This window comes from Pongo pygmaeus, chromosome 9, assembly GCF_028885625.2.
Source record: "Pongo pygmaeus isolate AG05252 chromosome 9, NHGRI_mPonPyg2-v2.0_pri, whole genome shotgun sequence".
NCBI lineage: Eukaryota > Metazoa > Chordata > Mammalia > Primates > Hominidae > Pongo > Pongo pygmaeus.
This window is the reverse complement of record NC_072382.2, coordinates 30742214-30759032: the sequence shown is the minus strand read 5'-3', so window position 1 is coordinate 30759032 and position 16819 is coordinate 30742214. Positions and strand designations below refer to the sequence as shown.

The window sequence follows — 16819 nt, the reverse complement described above, 5'->3', positions numbered from 1 at the left end:
CCAAATGATGTCATGTACATTGTTCTGTATCCTGCTTTTTCCCACTAACAATAACTCTTGAAGACCGTTGCATTTAAGTAGTTTTCTTTTTCTTTTTAATGGTTGATGTGGTCTGGCTGTGTGTCCTCACCCAAATCTCATCTAGAATTGTAATCCTCATGTGTCGAGGGAGGGACCCTGTGGGAGGTGATTGGATCATGGCGGGGCTTCCCTCATTCTGTTCTCATGATTGTGAATGAGTTCTCACGAGATCTGATGGTCTAAAAGTGTGTGGCAGATCCCCCCTCGTTCTCTCTTTTCTGCAACCATGCTTCCCCTTTGCCTTCTGCCATGATTGTAAGCTTCCTGAGGCCTCTTCAGCCATGTGGAACTGTGAGTCAATTAAACCTCTTCTCTTTGTAAATTACCCAGTCTCAGGTAGTTCTTTGTAGCAGTGTGAGAATGGACTAATACAATGGTTGCATTACATTCCGTTGAAAAGATAGATTAGAATTTATTTATCCAGTGACAACTTTAGCTGTTCTCAATATTTTATTATTACAAACCGAACTTCAATAAATAATTTTTACACATATCTTTTTTTGCATTAAAGTGTATCTGAATATTCTTGGGATAAATTAAATAGATGTGGAATTTGTAGATCAAACAGTGAGTGCATGGGCTGAATTGTGTCCCCCCAAAATTCACAAGTTAAAGCTCTAACCTTCAATGTGTCTGTGTTTAAAGATAGGATCTATGAAGAAGGAGTTAAGATTAAGGGAAGTCATAAGGATGGGCTTGAATTCAATGTGACTGGTGTCACATTTGTAAGAAGAGAAAGAGACACCAAGAAAGTGAGTCATAGAGAAAAGACCATATGAGGGCACGGCAAGATGGTCATCAGCAAGCCAAGGAGAGAGATCTCACCAGAAACCAATTCTCCTGACACCTTGACCTCCAGAACTGTGAGAAAATAAATTTCTGTTATTTAGGCCACCCAGACTGTGATATTTTGTCACAAAAGCCCTAGAAGACAAACAGTGCATATGTAATTTTGACAATTATTGCCAAATTGCTGTCTATACAAGTTGGATCACTTTGTACTTTTTCCAGCTTCTGTTCTTCTATTGGCAGACATTTAGGCCATTTTCAACAGATTGTAACAAACCATGCTGCAACTAACATTATAAACTTAAAAAAAATAAAGTTTAAGCTGTGTCTGAGAGATTCTGGTATGTTGTGTCTTTGTTCTCATTGGTTTCAAAGAACTTATGTCTTAATTTCATTATTTATCCAGTAGTCATTCAGAAGCAGGTTGTTCAGTTTCCATGTAGTTGTGCAGTTTTGAATGAGTTTCTTAATCCTGAGTTCTAATTTGATTGCACTGTGGTCTGAGAGACTTGTGATTTCCATTCTTTTGCATTTGCTGAGGACAGTTTTACTACCAATTATGTGGTCAATTTTAGAATAGGTGCTAAGAAGAATGTATATTCTGTTGATTTGGGGTGGAGAGTTCTGTAGATGTCTATTAGGTCCACTTGGTCCAGAGCTGAGTTCAAATCGTGAATATCCTTGTTAATTTTCTGTCTTGTTGATCTAATATTGACTGGGGTGTTAAAGTCTCCCACTATTATTGTGTGGGATTCTAAGCCTCTTTGTAGTTATCTAAGAACTCGCTTATGAATCTGGGTGCTCCTGTATTGGCTGCATATATATTTAGGATAGTTAGCTCTTCTTGTTTCATTGATCCCCTTACCATAATGTAATGCTCTTCTTTGTATTTTTTTATCTTCGTCGGTTTAAAGTCTGTTTTGTTAGAGACTAGGATTGCAACCCCTGCTTTCTTTTTGCTTTCCATTTGCTTGGTAAATCTTCCTCCATCCCTTTATTTTGATTCTATGTGTGTCTTTGCACATGAGATGGGTCTCCTGAATATGGCACATCGATGGGTGTTTACTCTTTATCCAATTTGCCAGTCTGTGTCTTTTAATTGGGGGCATTTAGCCTGTTTATATTTAAGGTTAATATTGTAATGTGTGAATTTGATCCTGTCATTTTGATGCTAGCTGGTTATTTTGCCCATTTGTTGATGCAGTTTCTTCATAGTGTCGATGGACTTTACAATTTGGTATGTTTTTGCAGTGGCTGGTACTGGTTTTTCCTTTCCATATCTAGTGCTTCCTTCAGGAGCTCTTGTAAGGCAGGCCTGGTGGTGACAAAATCTCTCAGCATTTGCTTGACTGTAAAGGATTTTATTTCTCCTTCACATATGAAGCTTAGTTTGGCCAAGTTGAAAATTCTTTTCTTTAAGAATGTTGAATATTAGCCCCTACTCTCTTCGGGCTTGCAGGGTTTCTGTAGAGAGATCCACTCTTAGTCTGATGGCCTTCCCCTTTGTGGGTAATCCGACCTTTATCTCTGGCTGCCCTTAACATTTTTTCCTTCATTTCAACCTTGGTGAATCTGACAATTATGTGTCTTGGGGTTGCTCTTCTCAAGGGGTATCTTTGTGGTGTTCTCCGTAGTTCCTGAATTTGAATGTTGGCCTGTCATGCTAGGTTGGAGCTAAAGCAGTGTTTAGACAGAAATTTATAACACTAAATGCCCACAGGAGAAAGTGGGGAAGATCTAAAATTGACACCCTAGCATCACAATAAAAAGAACTAGAGAAGCAAAAACAAACAAATTCAAAAGTTAGCAGAAGACAAGAAATAACTAAGATCAGAGCAGAACTGACAGAGATAGAGGCACACAAACTCTTCAAAAAATCAATGAATCCAGGAGCTGGTTTTTTGAAAAGATCAACAAAATAGATAGACTGCTAGCCAGACTAATAAAGAAGAAAAGATAGAAGAATCAAATAGACACAATAAAAAATGATAAAGTGGATATCACCACTGATCCCACAGAAATACAACTACCATCAGAGAATACTATAAACACCTCTATGCAAATAAACTAGAAAATCTAGAAGAAATGGATAAATTCATGGACACATATACCCTCCCAAGACTAAACCAGGAAGAAGCCAAATCCCTGAGTAGACCAATAACAAATTCTGAAATTGAGGCAGTAATTTATAGCCTACCAACCAAAAAAAGTCCAGGACCAGATGGATTCACAGCCAAATTCTACCAGAGGTACAAAGAGGAGCTGGTGTCATTCCTTCTGAAAATATTCCAAACAATAGAAAAAGAGAAAATTGCCTATAACTCATTTTATGAGGCTAGCATCATCCTGATACCAAAACCCAACAAAGACTCAACAAAAAAAGAAAATTTCAGGCCAATACCCCTGATGAACGTCGATGTGAAAATCCTCAATAAAATACTGGCAAACCTAATACAGCAGCACATCAAAAAGCTTATTCACCATGATCAAGTCAGCTTCATCCCTGGGATGCAAGGCTGGTTCAACATACGCAAATCAATAAATGTAATCCATCACATAAACAGAACCAATGACAAAAACTACATGATTATATCAATAGATGCAGAAAAGGCCTTTCATAAAATTCAACACCCCTTCATGCTAAAAACTCTCAATAAACTAGGTATTGATGGAATGTATCTCAAAATAATAAGAGCTATTTATGACAAACTCACAGCCAATATCATACTGAATGGACAAAAGCTAGAAGCATTTCCTTTGAAAACTGGCACAAGACAAGGATGCCCTCTCTCACCACTCTTATTCAACATAGTATTGGAAGTTCTGGCCAAGGCAATCAGGCAAGAGAAAGAAATAAAGTGTATTCAAATGGGAAGAGAGGAAGTCAAATTGTCTCTGTTTGCAGATGACATGATTGTACATTTAGAAAACTCTGTCTCAGCCCATATCTCCTTCAGCTGATAAGCAACTTCAGCAAAGTCTCGGGATACAAAATCGATGTGCAAAAATCAGAAGCATTCCTATACAGCAATAATAGACAAACAGCCAAATCATGAGTGAACTCCCATTCACAATTGCTACAAAAAAAATAAAATACCTAGGAATCCAACTTACAAGAGATGTGAAGGACCTCTTCAAGGAGAACTACAAACCACTGCTCAAGGAAATAAAAGAGGACACAAACAAATGGCAAAACATTCCATGCTCATGGATAGGAAGAATCAATATCGTGAAAATGGCCATACAGCCCAAAATAATTTATAGATTCAATGCTATCCCCATCAAGCTACTACTGACTTTCTTCACAGAATTGGAAAAAACTACTTTAAATTTCATATGGAACCAAAAAAGAGCCCATATGGTCAAGACAATTCTAAGCAAAAAGAATAAAGCTGGAGGCATCACGCTACCTGACTTCAAACTATACTACAAGGCTACAGTAACCAAAACAGCATGGTACTGATACCAAAACAGGTATATAGACCCATGGAACCGAATGGAGGCATTAGAAATAATGCCACAGATCTACAACCATCTGATCTTTGACAAACCTGATAAAAACAAGCAATGGGGAAAGGATTCCCTATTTAATAAATGGTGTCAGAAAAACTGGCTAGCCATATGCAGAAAACTGAAACTGGACCCCTTCCTTACACCTTATACAAAAATTAACTCAAGATGGATTAAAGACTTAAATGTAAGACTGAAAACCATAAAAACCCTAGAAGAAAACCTAGGCAATACCATTCAGGATATAGGCATGGGCAAAGACTTCATGACTAAAACACCAAAAGCAATGGCAACAAAAGCCAAAATTGACAAATGGGATCTAATTAAACTGGAGAGCTTCTGCACAGCAAAAGAAACTATCATCAGAGTGAACAGGCAACCTACAGAATGGGGGAAAGTGTTTGCAATCTATCTATCTGACAAAGGGCAAATATCCAGAAGCTACAAAGAACTTAAACAACTTTATAAGAAAAATACAAACAACCCTGTCAAAAAGTGGGTTAAGGATATGAACAGACATTTCTCAAAAGAAGACATTTATGCAGCCAACAAACAAAAGCTCATCATCACTATCATTAGAGAAATGCAAATGAAAACCACAATGAGATACCATCTCACACCAGTTAGAATGGTGATCATTAAAACGTCAGGAAACAACAGATGCTGGAGAGGATGTGGAGAATAGGAACTCTTTTACATGGTTGGTGGCAGTGTAAATTAGTTCAACCATTGTGGAAGACAGTGTGGTGATTCCTCAAGGATCTAGAACCAGAAATACCATTTGACCTAGCAATCTCGTTACTGAGTATATGCCCAAAGGATTTATAAATCATGCTACTATAAAGACACATGCACATGTATGTTTATTGCAGCACTGTTCACAATAGCAAAGACTTGGAACCAACCCAAAAGCCCATCAATGATAGACTAGATAAAGAAAATGTGGCACATATACACCATGGAATACTATGCAGCCACAGAAAAGGATGAGTTCATGTCATTTGCAGAGACATAGATAAAGCTGGAATCCATCATTCTTAGCAAACTAACACAGGAATGCAAACCAAACACTACTTGTTCTCATTCATAAGTGGGAGTTGAACAATGAAAACACATGGACACAGGGAGGGGAACATCACATAATGGAGCCTGCTGGGGACTGGAGAGCTGGGGAGGGATAGCATTAGGAGAAATACCTAATGCAGATGATGGCTTGATGGGTGCAGCAAACCACCATGGCAAGCATATACCTATGTAACAAACTTGGACGTCTTGCACATGTATCCCAGAACTTAAAAGTATAATAATAATAAAAAAAGGTTTTTGGTTTTCCGATTAAGAATTGTATACCAAATCAAAAGATGGTCAGGTAATTGCTTTAATCAGGAATCCAAATTTGACCTACCCTAAGAGAAAAAAAGAGACTTATTTAGAACATCAAAGAGGCTCTAAAATTCCAAACATACCGTGGATTGACCTGAACTTTTCCTTATGAGGTGACCCCACATTTTTAGAAAGGCATAGTTTCTAAGGACTATTCACAATGGCAGAAGAAAAGATCTTCACATATATTAGTTAGGACTTATGGTTTTGAGGGTTAGATGACCCAAATTCAACTTGGGTTAAACGGGAAATGGAATTGCTTGACTCTTATTACAGAGAAGCCTGTGAAGTTGAAGTTTATTTCAGGCATAGCTGCGTCCAAGAGTTTAAATGATGTCATCAGTCTTTTCTCAGTGCCTTTTTCCTTCTCTTGCCTAGTTGGACTTCATTCTCATGTAGGTTTTTCTCATAAGATAGCATGATGGACTTTGGCAGCTCCAAGCATATGAGATCCTTTGGTATCACAGACTAAGAGAAAAAAGTGTCCTTTCTCTCTATTGTTCATATCAATCCCACAGAAGTACTCTGCCTAGTTGGGTCATGTGACTAACCCTGGATCCATCACTTTATCTAAGGAATTGGGAACTTTTGATTGGCTGGCCTTGGTTCAGTGAAGGAGGCAGGGCCAGATGACTGATAGCAATGTCAGGTTTACTATGAAAGAAGAGGTTGTTCTCAGTTGGCAAAAGTATTGGACAGATGGGAAAGTAACTGATAGCAACTCTCCTACAGAATATCAAATTGTAGTCAGAATGTTGCTTGGTGAGAATGCAGTCAAAGCAAAAGGATTTAGCTGGATGATTAAAAAGTGTAGTAAATTCAGACAATGATAGTTTTAGGTATTCTTCTAGCTGTATGTGCCTCAATGATAAGAAAGTGGCAGTTTTTGGGTTTATGACTCCCTTCCTTTGGCATGTGTATGTGTGTATCATAGGTCTTTCTGATTATAATTTTCTAAGTTTCCACTAATGGCTATATTAGTTTTCTAGGGCTACCATAACAAAGTATCATAGAGTAGGTAGCTTAAACAACCAACGTTTATTTTCTCACAACTTTGGAGGCTAGAAGTTTGAGATTAAGGTGCTAGTGGAATTGGTTTCTCTGAGGTCTCTCCTTGGCTTGTAGATGGTCATATTTTCTCTTTGTTTTCACATTGTCTTCCCTCTGTGTGTGTCTGTGTTCTAATCTCTTTTTCTAAGATCACCAGTCATATTGAATTAGGGCTCACATAATGACCTCATTTTAACTTAATTACTTCTTTAAAGAGTTCAAATGCAGTCACATTCTGAGGTACTGGTGGTTAGAAATTCAACATATGAATTTACAGGAAGGGGATACAATTCAACCCTTAACAATAATGAACCCTCTCACTTTTGTAAATATCTTTGTTTCATATTTTAATATGTATCCTCAAGTTTTGTCCAAGTTGGAAACCACTGCATTTTGTCTTTTTAATATGACCTTTCATGTGTCTGTTCTGATCTATTATGGATCAAACTTTATAGTATATTGATCTTATAGTGTAAGTCTCAGGAGGTGAACTTAATTCCAATATTTTTAGGGAAGGGTACCTTTTCATTACTCCCATGTAACACTTAATGTTTATTAAATACCTACAAAGCCCAGAGGCTTTGGTATATTGTGTTTCTATTTTCATTTCTTTCAATAACATTTTAAATTTTCAGTTTCCAAATTTCTCTTATTACTGATTTCCAGTTTTATTCCATTGTGGTCAGAAAAGATACTTGATATGATTTCAGTTTTAAAAAATTTGTTGAGACTTGTTTTGTGGCATAACGTATAATCTATCCTGGAGAATGTTTCATGTGCTGATGAGAAGGATGTGTATTCTGGAGGTATTGGATAAAACATTCTATAAGTGTCTGTTAGGTCCATTTGGTCTATATTACAGTTTAAATCCATTTTTGGTTGATTTTCTATTGTGATAATCTGTTAAATGTTGATACAGTAGGCTGCTGGTGTTTCCAACTATTACTGTATTGGAGTCTGTCTCTCCCTTTAGATCCAATACTTGCTTTACATATCTGAGTTCTCTGGTGTTGGGTGCATGTAAATTTACAATTGTTGTATCCTCTTACTGAATTGATTCATTTGTCATTATATAATGGTGCCATCTCTTTTTACAGTTTTGGATTTAAAAGTCTATTTTATCTAATATAAGCGTAGTTACTCCTGCTTACTTTTGGTTTCCATTTGCATGGAATATCTTTTTCCATCCCTTCACTTTTCGTCTATGTGTGTCTTTGTAGTTGAAATGAGTTCCTGTAGATAGCACATGCTTATGTCCTGTTTGTTTTTGTCCATTCAACAGTCTATATCTCTTAATTGAGGAACTTCATTCATTCACTTTCAATGTTATTATTGATAGGTGAAGACTTACTTCTGTCATTTTATTGTTTTCTGGTTGTTTTGCATTTCTCTTCCTTGTTTCTTTATCTCTTACTGTTTATCTTTGTGTGGTTTGCTTGGTGACAAAGTTTAGTTACTTTCTGTTTTTCATCTGTGTATCTGCTCTACTAGTGAGTTCTATAGTTTTGTTTGTTCTCCTGATGGTAGTTATTGCCCTTTGGCTTCCAGATATAGGGCTCCCTTAATCATTTCTTGTAAGACCAGTCTAGTGGTGATAAATTTCCTCAGTTTTTGCTTCTCTGGGAAAGACTTTGTTTCTCCTTCATTTCTGAGGGATAGTTTTGCTGGGTGTAGTATTCTTGATTGACAGTTTTTTAATTTTCTTTTAGCACTTTGACTATATTATCACATTGTTTCCTTGCCCACAAGATTTCTGCTGATAAATATGCTGTTAGTATAATGAAGATTCCCTTATATTTGAGTTGACACTCTTCTCTTGCTGTTTTTACACTTCTCTCTTGCTGTTTTTACACTTCTCTCTTTGTCCTTGAATTTTGACAGTTTGACTATAAAGTGCTTCAGAGAGAACCTTTTGAAGTTGAATCTGTTCAGGGGCATTTGAGGTTCTTGAATTCATATGTGTACATATTTCCTAATACTTGAAAAGTTTCCAGCTAATATTTTATTAGAGTTTCTCTGCCTTTTCCCTCTCTTCTTCTCAAACTCCCATAATTAAACATTAGTTCACATAATGGTATTTTATAAAGTCCATAGGCTTTCTTCATTCTTTTTTATTTTTCTTACTCTCTCTCTCTCTCTTTTTGTCTGTTTGGGTTATTTCAAAAGACTTGTTTTCAAGTTCAGAAGTTCTTTCTTTTGCTTGATCTAGTCTGTTGTTGAAGCTGTTGATTATATTTTTTATTCAACTTACATAATTCTTCACCTCCAAGATTTCTGTTTTTTAATGGTATCTATCTCTTTGTTGAATTTCTCACTAAGATCTTGAATTGTTTTTCTGATTTTGTTAAACTGTCTATCTGTATTTGCTTGTATCTTGCTGAGTTTTCTTATACTCATTGTTTTGAATTCCTTTTCAAGCATTTCATAGAGTTTCTTCTTTAGGGTCTGTTACAGGAGAATTCCTTTGGAGGTGTTATATTTCCCTGCTTTTTCATGTTTCTTGTGTTCCTTTATTAGCATCTGTGCATCTGCTGGAGCAGTTGCCTCTTCTAATTTTACAGACTAGCTTTTGTAGAGAAAGACTTTTTCCTGTGAGTCTGTCCTATAGTGTCGATTGGGTAAAGTGGTTTGGATTTGGTTACCGGTGGCTGCAGTAGTGTAGTATCCATGTGATTTCTTTGGCTGTAATCAATATCAATGGTGTTTGTAGAGACAGTGATATGGCTTTGCTGGGGTTGGGGAATGATAGGTGGACTGGTTCTCAGGCCCTGGTAGGGTATGTGTTGGGCATGGTAGCTCTGCTGGGCACCAGTACAGTATTGCCAGTGGTGGCAAGCATTGGGTGATCAGTCCTTGGGCAATGGGGGCATGCATGGCAGTGCCCCTGGTCTTGGGGGAGGTTTATTTTCTATTCTAGACTGCCTGTTTCTCGGGGTGCAGGGCACTGTGTGAGCTTAGGTTCAGGGTTTACAGCTGAACCACTGAATCGAGATGGAGTCTTGGATTCCTGGCTTTGTAGTCTTTTGTCTGGTGGAATGATGGCAGGGCTCCACGTATGTGGATATGCCAGGACACTGGCTTCCAGAACAGAATTCACTTTATTGGTGGCTCTGCTCTCAGCATGATGCAGTTCCATAGTAGTTTGGGTCCTGGGGAGGGAAGAACCCACCATGATTTCCTACTCTGGAGCAATGGAGCTGTGTGGACTCCAGGCAGCTTTTGTATACTGGGCTTAGGGGCTGTGAGGACTGTGGGGACTGTGGGGGTCTTTTGTACCTAGGATTTCAGGCATCTGCAGTGGTAATGAGGGCTGCTAGGGATCTCCTGACTACCTTTCCCCCTTTTCCCCACTATAGGGAATCCCTCTTGGCTCTGAGCTGATCTTGGCTGTGTGCTTCATTTCCTTCTCTATACTGCCGTCTTGAATCTCCATGATTCAGAGGGTTTCGTCACTTCCTTGCTGAATTCCAGTGTTCTGCATTAGACGCTGTACTCAAAGTGTAGTTATTTGTTTGTTGTTTTGTCCTTCTTTGTGGAGAAGGTGAGCTTTGACAAGTCTAGGCAGCCATCTTGTTGACAACATCTTCCATGTGCCTTCCTTAGGCACAATTATACTGTCTCCCTCCTGCCATACTCAGGTACTTATGGTGTTGCCCAATGTCTGGATTAAACTGGAAGCTGGAGGTTGAGGGCACTCTGGTGATGCAGTCCAAATGGCTCATTCACTTGGAGCACAATGTGGGGCTGAGGAAGGAAAAGACGGATTTTCTTGGGGCTTCTTTACACCTTCCTTACCACACTATACAAGGTGCTTGGTTCTCCAGGCCTTGTAGGCAGATGGGTGAGCATGGTCTCCTACAGCTTCCTTTTCCCCAGAATTCCACAGAGGGAACTGAGGGTGAGGTGAGGTCTTTGGATGACCTACTCTTCAGCCTTTGATGCAAATTTCATCACTCTTGATTCACAATCTCATTAGCTTTTTCTGCCCTACCAATTACCCCAGGTTTGTTTATTCATTTTTTTGTGTCAGTATGGCTGGATCACAGAGTGCTGAGATATTTGGCTAAACATTATTCCTTGGTGTGTCTATTAGTGTTTTTCTGAATTATATTAACATTTAAACTATTTGACTGAGTAAAGCCCTCCCCTATGAGGTGGGCATCATGCAATTCATGGAAGAATCAAATAGAACAAAAAGGAGGAGGAAGGGTAAATTTTTTTCTCTTTCTACCTGACTGCTGAAGCTGGAGCTGGGAAATTATTGTTTTCCTAGCCTTGGACTAAGATTTGTTCCTGCTCTTCAGACTTTTGGCTTGGTACTGAAACTATAACACTGACTTTCCTTAGTCTCTAGCTTGCGGATGGCAGAGTGTAATAGCCTTCATAATTGTGTGAGCCAATTCCTCATCTCTCTCTATTTTATTGGCTTCATTTTTCTGAAGACCCCTGACTATACAGCAGTGTCTAATGTGTCTAAGGTAATATTTTAAGCAGAGAGAATGGCCAATGTCAGCGTATCTGGACATTTTGAGGACCGGCAAGGAGGCTACTGTGGCTGCGGGTAAGTGGGAGAAAAGATGGAAAAGGCAGGGAAAGTCATGTTCCCTGTTGGCCCTTGAGAGGCCTTTGGCTTTTATTCTAACCATGATGGGGAACCATAGGAACCATAGGAGGGTTTTGATTAGAGAAGTAAAGTGATTTGACTTATAGTTTTAACAAGATTAGAATTTGTTAACTGATTGGGCATGAGGATTTAGAGGAAGAGATAAATGAAAGATAATTCTAAGAGTTTGCCTTGAAGTGTAGAGTTGCCATTAAGCAAGCTGAGAAAGACTGTAAGAGGAGTGGGTTTTGGAGGAGGATTGTGAGTTCTTGACATAACATTGTATTTAACAGTGTGCGAAGCACCTCAAATGTTTTAACTCACTTAATTCTGCCAAGAACATTACCAGCTTCATATTATTATTCTCATCTTCAAATGAGAAAATGGAGTCAGAGAGGTTATGAAATGTGCCCCAAATCACACAGGTTGCAAGAGTTGGGGCTAGAATTTAAAGCAATGTTACGGCACTCCAACCCCTGGGTTTTTAACCAGTATCCCACACCACAGCTCAACATTAGATGGATAATAATGGCCATGATAATCATACTCGCTCATTAAGAATGAAGCCCAATGAGTATCTTCCAATTTGACCTCTTCTTCTTCCTCCTTGGGTGGGTGGATGAAGGAAATGCCCAAGATGAGGGACGTGATCTCCACTGTGCTAGTTGGCTTGGGCTACCATAACAAAATACTATGGACTGGGTAGCTTAAACATCAGAAAATATGTATTTTCATAGTATGGAGGCTTGAAGTAGAAGATCAAAGTTTGATTTATTGATTTATACCAGTGGTTTTCCTGGTTCTCCAACTTGAAGCCAGCAGATTGTGGGACTTCTCAATCTCCATAATTGTGTGATCCAATTCCCATAAGGCAGGTTTGATTTCTCGGGAGGCTTCTGTCCTTGGCTTCCAGACAACTGCCTTCTTACTGTGTCTTCGCCTGGTCATTCCTTTGTACACACACACTTCTGGTGTCTCTGTGTGTATGTCCAAATTTCCTTTTCTTATAAGGATACCAGTAAGATTGGATTAGAACCCACTCTAATGACCCCATCTTAACTTAATCAACCCGTTTAGGGCTTGTGATGGTTAATCTTATGTGTCAGCTTGACTAGGCGAAGAGATACCCATATAGCTACTAAAATGATTCTGGGTATGTCTGTGTTCATATTTCCGGAAGAGATTAGCATTTAAGTTAGTAGACTGAGTAAAGAAGATCCACCCTCACCAATGTGGATGGGCATCACCTAATGTGTTTAAGGCCCAGATAGAACAAAAAAGTGGAGGAAGGCCTAATTTGCTCTCTCTAAGCTGGGATGTCCGTCTTCTCCTGCCCTCAGACAACCGTGCTCCTGGATCTCAGGACTTCGGGCTTGGACTGAATTACACTACTGGTTTTCCTGGTTCTCCAGCTTGAAGACAGCAGATTGTGGGACTTCTTGACCTCCATAATTGTGCAAGCCAATTCCTGTAATAATCTCTCTCTCTCATAGCAGATTTTTGTACAAAAATAATCAGAAAATGATGCTCCTTTTCCATCTCTCTCCAGAAGCACTAACTGTTCATAAGTTGAAAGTGAATATAGTTTTTAATTAAAATTTATGAAAAATTTAGCAATTGTTCTCATTATATATAAAACAAAGCCACATAGTTATTATAGTTTAAACATAATTGAATTAAATTAAAGCTAAAGCTCCTTTGTCTTAAAAACTAACCTTTTCTTATCCTCAAAAAAATATTGTGAAATTTGAAAGCCCTCACTGAGGCAAACTGGGCAGTTGCCCAGTTTGGCTTTTTGTAAAGACATTTATTGGTATCCTGCAATTAGGCATTCAGGCCATTATGTTTACTGTAGAGTTGAGAAAGCTTATTCCCCAAACCTGTATACTAGCTCTGAGAAATTTAGGTCATGTTCCTCCTATGTCAATGTTTGAACTCAATCTGCGATCTTTTGCAGGTAAGTAGGATGAGGAGGCAAAACAATGCCTCACTATTTTGTAAGGTTTGGAAATGGAACAGATGTCTCCTGATTAGAAAGGATATTTAGCAATCTTATGCACCGGCCTTTACTCTCAGCTCTTCAGATTTTCTCATGAATACCTGGTCCTCATGTCTTCTCTTGTTTGAGAAATAAGAAGAAGGCATTTATTACACATTTCTGGGACTGGTCAGGATTAGCAAGACAATGAGAATGGAGTCCTGTGTTGTCTCTTGACCTTTGTGGAAGACTGGAGTTAATGAAATGTGGGGTCTTGTGCAAGTTACTTTGACCTTTTAAGCTTTTGGCTCTGTTTCCTAGTCTATAGGAATTATGGGGGATTTCTACAAAGGTAAGTGATGGTGGAAGAGGGGGTAGAGAGAATAGAGATTGGGATAAGGGGAAGAGGGAAGAGAAGAGAAGCAAATACATGATTTCTTCTTAACCAGTTCATGGATTCAACAACTTCTGAGACTTTTTCTTATGGCTTTTTCTGATAGTCAAGAATATAGACTTTTCTTTGCCCACACGGTGGCACTAGCTGCTTAGAAAACAGTGTAGCTAAAATCAGAAAGCCCGCAGCAGCACTCCTGAAAGCATGGAGAGTGAGCTGCAGCCGACGTTTAGAGCAATTAATAACACATTAGAGATTTTACTAACAGGGGTAATTCACATTGAGTTAATTAGAAAAAAATTTTAAGACAGAGAAAGTGGGGGAGAAATGATTGTGTGGAGACACTGTCTCTCCACCACCAGTGCAGGGTGGCGAGTTTGCATGCTCACCCAGGGCTCCGATCTAGCGACGACCTCTTAAGGTTCTGCTCCATTGCCAGCTTGAGTTTCTTTACCGTCTAAGATGCATCTTGGATGGGTTAGGGAGGGATGTTCCCTTTTCAGTGTAGTGGAAAGAACGTTGTCCTGGGAGCTGGGAGATCGGATTTGTAATGCTATTTCTGCTACTAATTTCCTTCTGTGATATGGAACAGGAACACTCTGCCCTTCAGGAATAAATAAAATACATGCGTTGGGGCAAGTAACCTCTAAGTTCCCTTCTAGTTCTGGCTTTCAAATTGGTGATGTTAGAAGACAAGAGTTTTGCTAGTTAGAGATGTATAAGACACATGCTTATGTATGTAATCTCAATGTCCGTAAACAGCATCTGCTGAATTATGATAAGAGCTCAAAATGCAGCGTTCACACACTCAGACCATGGCTGCAGGAGTAGATTTTGATTGTTATCAGCAATTGGAACTCATTGCTGTCTGGGAAGAAATTGAATTTGAAAAGGTCTCTTAAAAGGGCCTTTGGGAGCCAAGGGGAATAAGTGTAGGCAACCTGCTAAGGGGGGTTGGGGCTTGGATGGAGAGGCAGGTGAAAGCAGGGATGCAGGGAGCACATTGCCTGGAGGAGCAGAGCCAGTGAAGGGCCTGTCGGCTCTTCCAGGACTAACCACAGCTAATCACTAGTCTGGGAGGTCTGCGCTCAAGGCTGGAGCTTGGCATCAAATTGTCCAGGCTCTAGTTCACCCTTTTCATTCTTTGTCTCTTGCAACAATTGGCCAATACATGTCGGCAGTGTTTTATTTTTAATTTGCTGGGAACAACATGGATCCTAGGCATCTCTGACTTTGCTATTTTATGATGCAAGTTAAGATTTGCTTGTCATGTGGGAAAGATTTGAAATAAAGACAGTGAATAAAATGTTAGTGTCCGGAGGGACAATGGGCCATTGTTTAACTTGTTTTTTCCAGGTGATCCAAGGGAGGTCTCACTTCTCAATAGGAGACAAGCGGCTTGATTTCAACACGGATGGGAGAAATTGGGAGGTGAAATTGGGACAAACATGGAAATACTGGTGATGTATACAAATCCAGACTTTTATCAAACAGAGCAATTAGAAAACTGTATCTTCATATGCACCCAATATTTTGTTATGTCTCATTTAAAATTCATTGAGTACTTCATTTGTAAATATTGTGATTTTTCCTAATTATAAAAGTATACATGACTGATGAAAAATTGAGCAATACAGAAATCTATGTTAAATATGTTTTAAAGAGAGAGAGAGAGGGAGAGAGAGAAAGCTCCTCCATTATCTGGTCTGAACCTCACACCCCCACCATTCTTTGATGAGTCCGTTTGACCAGCTTACTTGTCCAAGAAAAATTGAAAAGGATTCCATTTATAAATTTTTGAGCTCAGAGAAATTTTCTAACTCTGCTTTGGAGGTTATGGGCAACCAACAAACTCTGTTCACCTTAGACTCTCGGTGCTAAACCAAGGAAAGTCCAAAAGAAACCAGTGCATTTTGTCACTTAATTTCATGTAACTTCCAAGTGAACCTACAGAACTGAAGCCTGATGCTTGAACTTGCTGCTTTGTTCTAATACTGTGGGATATTATTATTTTGCTCTTTCCTTCAAGGGGAAGCGTGAACATCTGGCCTTTTCTTTTTCTTTCTTTAAGTCCATTGGAGATGCAAGATTTTAAGGAGCAGGAGGATGGGGGGGAAGGACACCCTCTTGCATGTAAGTCATGTTATGACTCCTCTCTACTTGACCTCATTGTGTAAGGAGGGCCCAGGGCCACAAAGCTTGCTTCCTGATGGTCCTGTTGAACATGAACACTGTCTTCAGGAAATTCTTAGCTCTCACCTGCCTTTTCTCACCATGTTGCCTCAAATATGACCCTCAGGTAAAGGCTGCATCTCCTTGGGGAAAAACACACTGAAGCTCCTAGAAGCCACAGACCAGTTTCTCCTCTCCCCCAGTGTAACTGCAGTGGCTTCTGCCTCGTCTTTAGTGAGCAGCTGTGGCCCCAGGGCTGTTGCGTGGTTAAATAGGTCCAAATGCGAAAGAGTGGGAGATGTAAGAGGAGCCTCGAATGAGGGCAGCACAGAACAGTGAAATCCTTGCAACTGCCTCCTTGACAGTTTTTGCTGAGAATCAGACAAGCAAAGAATCTCTCACTTATTAGCTGAACACAGAAAGACTTTGGGGATAAAGCTGGTCTGAGAATTATAAAGGGGTTTTGAAACAGAGACAGAGGTGTGTATACACCTATTCATTCTTGAATTATCCTTAGACTATTACTACAAAGTGGCTTTCATTATTCTCCTTTCGCGGTATAATGGAGTGATTAAGAACATGAGCTTTGGAATTCCATCCCACCTTCACTAAGTAGTGGCTGTGTGACCATGGGCAAGTCATTCCATTGCTCTGAACTTCTGTCGCTTCTTTTTAGACATAATACTATCAGATGCGTATGATTGTTGTGAAAATTAAATGACACATAAAACACTTACAAGCCTAGCCCATTGCTCTCAATAATGGGGACTAATATTATTAATCTTAGGTTGCAGGTGATGAGATTCAAGTTCATAAAGTTTAAGCAATGAATCAAAGGCCTGAGTCAAGATTTAAATCC

At 39.1% G+C, this 16819-nt stretch overlaps 1 protein-coding gene across 2 annotated transcripts in view; it reads left to right on the top strand.

Moving 5' to 3' along the window:
* Positions 1-16819, top strand: part of RAG1 (recombination activating 1) — a 63867-nt gene that overhangs the window by 34704 nt on the left and 12344 nt on the right. The gene's annotated exons all lie outside the window — the stretch shown is intronic.